The 5,002-nt window shown below is 47.6% G+C and overlaps 1 pseudogene; it reads left to right on the forward strand.

Moving 5' to 3' along the window:
* The first annotated feature begins 684 nt into the window (after positions 1-684).
* Positions 685-1,945, forward strand: LOC120844429 (annotated as a pseudogene).
* The last annotated feature ends 3,057 nt before the right edge of the window (positions 1,946-5,002 follow it).

Consider the following 5,002-nt stretch of genomic DNA (forward strand, 5'->3'; position numbering starts at 1 on the left):
TGGTAAAAGTTCACGCCAGCAAAAAGATTCAGCTGCGCGCCATCTACAAACGGAATCGGCAACTCACACGCACAAAGCCCGGACTTGAATTGCGCGCGCGCGAAAATACGGATGAGCACGCCTTAGCAACACGAGCAATTCAACTTTTCAGCAACAGATGGCGCAAGGTCAGACCCACGACAGAAGATGTCACTTATGCCCTAACAACAAAGACGCTTAGCAACAAAAGACACGCGCCATCTATGAACCGAGGTGTCAACTGCTTCGCGATTATCAAATATCAGGTGATGTTGGTCTCACGACCCACCGGGAAAACACGCGACAATGCATTTCTCGCCACTCGATGACATATCTGTGTCATCATCGTGACAGTGGATTTTCCCGGCTGTCAGATCACTCAATAATCCTGAACTCTTCCGTCATCCCTATAGAGCCCTCCGGTGAATGACTCAGCAATTACGTTACAAAATTCAAGCGTTGCGACAGCTCTAACACTTGATCTGAATTGCGCGTTCGACGTACAAAATACGAGGACGATTTAAGTCGTCCAAGAAGAATTGTGCTCGTAGCTGGAGAAAGAAGAAGACGCCGTTTCGAACGGCCACGTTTTCCATGTTCCCCGGGGTGAATTTATCGCCCGCTGGCCGAGGAAACGTTATGACGTCTGATAACGTTACAGAAGACTACCGGATAATCCTGCGACGTCTGACATCAGATAACCTGAGCCTGAATTCCGTTTTCTTGCATGGGGACCTCTCGGCGCGCCCGTATCGAGCTCCTGATTTTCGAGACGCCCTACGTGGCATCGTCGAATTGAAGGACGTTGTGAGCCTCGGACAGTTCCAGATGTCTCACGTCTGGATGCTGACGTGTGTCAACGCTGTTACCAAGGCAAAGCTCGTCGCTCAACGAGAGCTTCGCGTGAAAGGCCGAAAGTGCCTCATCATTGACCCGGACAAGCAAGAAGTAAACCTAAAGCTTCTTTGGCTTCCACAGCATCTAGAGGATCGACGAGTTATCGAAGCTCTCGCCCCGTTTGGCAAAGTGCGATCGATCAAGAGAGGAAAATGGAGGTGCAGTGAGCTTGAGCACATGGAGACTCTAAATCAAGAGGTAGTACTGGTATTAGGGGATGGTGTCAATGCCAGTCAGATACCACATCTCCTTCAAGTCTACGGATGCCAGAGCCTCGTCCTTATTTCTGGCCGACCTCCGCTGTGCTTGCGCTGCAACAAAGTTGGACATATTCGACGCTACTGTAGAACACCGAGGTGCTCCAACTGCCGGCGGTATGGTCACCTAACTGAGGAGTGTGTCAACGGCGCCACCTATGCTGACATGTTACGACAACGTCAAACACACGAAGATGACACAGCGGCGGAGCTCCTAATGTACGTCAGTGAGGTAGCTGACGTCACCGGGGAATTGCCACCCGTCGAATCGGCCCATCCTTCAGAAGACGCACGGCCCGGGGACAGTACAGACACCCAGCCACCACAGAACATCGACAAGAATGAATAATTTTCAGTGTTGGAACCTGCAGCATCCCCAAACACCAGTACCACACAGAATGCGCACGTGGAACCTGATGCGACTCCCGCACCGACTGTCTCCAAGGCTCCGACTACACCTCAGCACGCAGTCAGCGAGGACGGCCCTTCCCCGAGCAGCAGCCAACCACTCAAGCGACCGGCACCGGTTGACACAGAGGCACCTTCGTGTTCAAACGGGTCCTCAACACTACTCAACCGTGTTGGCGACGGAGATGTCGCCAAAAAGAAGGCATCGGGGTCCCGTGCCAAGCCGAACGCGAAGCCAGGAGCTACCTAAAGTGTGGCGAGTGACGTTCAACGCTGAAATGCGGCCTCTATGATGACGGATAGAAGCTAAGAATATTCCCCTAAATTTCACAACACTAAACGTCCGAGGTCTAAGATCTCGTGCGAGGCAGGTGCAACTTTGTCGGCTCTTGCAACGTGAGAGGCTGGACATTGTTGCGGTTCAGGAGACAGAGATAGAGACGGAGGAGGCCACAACAAGTGCGCTCCAGCCTTTTCTACACAGGTATGAAGTTTGCGTGAGTCACGCTGTGGGGCTATCGGCTGGTTGTTTCTTGTTTCTCCGCAAAGACTTGAACTACACCTCGCTCACGTACACGGTTGACACTGAAGGTTGTTTTATCTGTTGTGACATTTACTTAGAGGGAATTCACTGGCTGCTGATTTGCGTTTATGCCTATAATGACTCTTCTAGTCGACTTTCATTTTTCCAAAATTTAGATGCTTTTCTTGACACCGACAAATGTATTGTTCTGTTTGGCGACTTTAACAGTGTATGCGAAGCCCATGACCGCTCGACGATCAGTCTGAGACGCGATAACACCAGTATCGCTCTCGAGAATCTTGTGCGCCAACACTGCCTAAGCGACGTCGGTGCTTCTCGAACGTCCATCAATCCCTTCACGCACCTGCAAAGTTGTGGCCACGCACGCCTTGATAGAATTTACGTGTCTAGTTGTCTTTTGGAACACACGTTTGAATATTTGGTAACGCCGGTATCCTTCTCTGACCATTGTGTTGTAACTATCAGGCTGGCCGAGAAACGCAAACAAATGGCTCGACCAAAATGGGCGCTGTGGAAGTTAAACAGCAATATTCTTAAAAACAATGACTTTACTGAGAGACTAATTACCTGTTTTATGGCCATTCGTAGTAATACCGATCTTTCCATTTTTGCACAGTGGGATAGTTTTAAGCAAGAGGCTAAAAACATCGCAATTGAGTGTGCGTGTATTCAGGCATATCATGAGAAAGCTGACAGGCGTGCACTTACACATAGCCTTCACGAACTGTATGAGCTGGAATGCGAAAAACCAGGTAGTTTTCATAAGGAAATTTGCTTTCTCAAATCTGAGCTCCAACGCCACGAGCTTCAGCGTTACCGAGGAGCGGCCGTGCGATCAAGATGTCAACGCTTTGTATCGGCCGAACAACCTACTAAAAAGACTTTAGATGACGAGCGCAGACACGCCTTAGCTAAAGAAATTCCGGAGTTGCTATGTAACGGCGCTTACTCGAGAAATACCGACAACATTATGACCACATTCACACAACACTATCAAAACTTATTTGGTCAGGTCTCCCCCTCATCAAATGAAGAGTATACGCCTCTCGTTTCACTGCTGCTCAGCTTGAGTGACGATCACTCCGAACTATTTACCAGACCTTTGTTCTCAAAGAGATATGCCAGGCCGTGGGGTCCCTTCCTTGCTCGAAGGCACCTGGACCAGATGGCCTCTCAGCAGAATTTTATAAGCAACACATAGACATGATATGCCCATTCCTCCTTGAAATTTTCACAGCTTCACTTCAGTATGGCAGGTTACCTCCATCGTTTTATCAAAGTCACACCGTGTTAATACCAAAAAGCTCCGACACTCACAAGTTAAGGACTGTTGAAGGGTATCGCCCAATAACGCTCTGCAATGTCGATTACCAAATATTTGCCAAAATTCTTACTAAACGCTTACAATGTGCCATTTCATGAGTGGTTGGAGCTCATCAAACATGCGGGATTAAAGGCCGCACAATCCAGACAAACATTCACGTAGCGCGATCAGTTCTTCATTGCTGCGACAGTTTACAAGATCAAGTAGCCATGCTTCAAATTGACCTAGCGAAAGCTTTCGATCGCGTAAGCCATTTCTTTTTGTTTGTTCTTTTAGAACGCATAAACGTAGGAAAGGTCCTCCTTAATGGTATACAAATATGTTATTCCGAAGCAATAACTCGATTAATAGTAAACGGAGCTCTTTCCAAACCAATTCACCTTCATTCATCTGTAAAGCAAGGATGTCCCTTGTCTCCCCTTCTGTTTGCATTATATTTGGAGCCTCTGTGTTTAAGTATACTGAAAAGTACAGATGTAAAAGGTTATAAATTGTTATCTCGCGAAGTGAAAGTTCTGGCTTATGCCGATGATTTAGCTTTTTTCTGTATTGTTAGGCAAAGTATCGACGCTGCATTACAATTAACCCAGCAATTTTGTAAGGCAGCTGGAGCGCTGGTTAACACCTCCAAGTGCTGTGGACTTTGGTATGCGACTTGGGGGACAGCGCCCTCGCATTATGCAGGAATGGCGTGGTCTGGCGTGCCAACTACTTACCTTGGCGCGCCACTAGAATGCGTTCGAAATAGCTCACGCTACTAGACAGAAAGTGTCAAAAAACTTAAGCGCAGAGCGGACATGCTGAAGCTTAATCATCTTTCGGTGTTTGGCCGTGCTACTGCATGTAACATTTTCCTAGTCGCAAAACTGTGGTACGTGCTTCAGGTTATTCACTGTGCCCGAGGACACCTTCACCGTTTCCATAGGATATTTGCGACCTTCATATGGGACTCTTCATGGGAGCCAATGCGGCGCGACAATCTGTTTCGGTCTATCGAAGCGGGAGGACTAGGCTTAACCCACTTATTTGTACGGAAAATTGTGTCACGTTTCATGTTCCTCAGAACGTCTTCCCACCCGTTCATTAGGACCTTTATCCAAACTCACTTGATGGATCTCCTCCCTGACCTCGTTGTTTCATCCGACCATATGGCAATGCCGCGACCTTTTGGCTTTCTGAAAGAAGTCGTCGAAGCTTTTGAGTTTTTGAAAGTGCGTTTTTCTTTGGATTATTTATTCACCGTTTCCAGAAAAGAGCTCTACCATAACCTAATAGATTCGCTATTTCCAGACCCTTTATATCGCAGCCACTATCCAAACAGTATAGATCAAGATGTTTTAAAACGAGTTCGCAGGATGCGCGTTCCCCCGACTGCAAAAACATTTTTCTTTAAGCTTCATACTAATACACTACCCGTAAAACCATGGCTACGTGACAAAGGAATTTTTGTACCGTGGTCGCTCAACTGTCGTTTATGCAACACGCCAGAGACTATTGAGCATTGCTTTATTTTTTGCACAGATGCATACCATTTCTGGGGTGTGCTTCAAAGGA

The sequence above is a fragment of the Ixodes scapularis genome, unplaced genomic scaffold (genome assembly GCF_016920785.2).
Source record: "Ixodes scapularis isolate PalLabHiFi unplaced genomic scaffold, ASM1692078v2 PGA_scaffold7__128_contigs__length_106722199, whole genome shotgun sequence".
Classification (NCBI taxonomy): Eukaryota; Metazoa; Arthropoda; class Arachnida; order Ixodida; family Ixodidae; genus Ixodes; species Ixodes scapularis.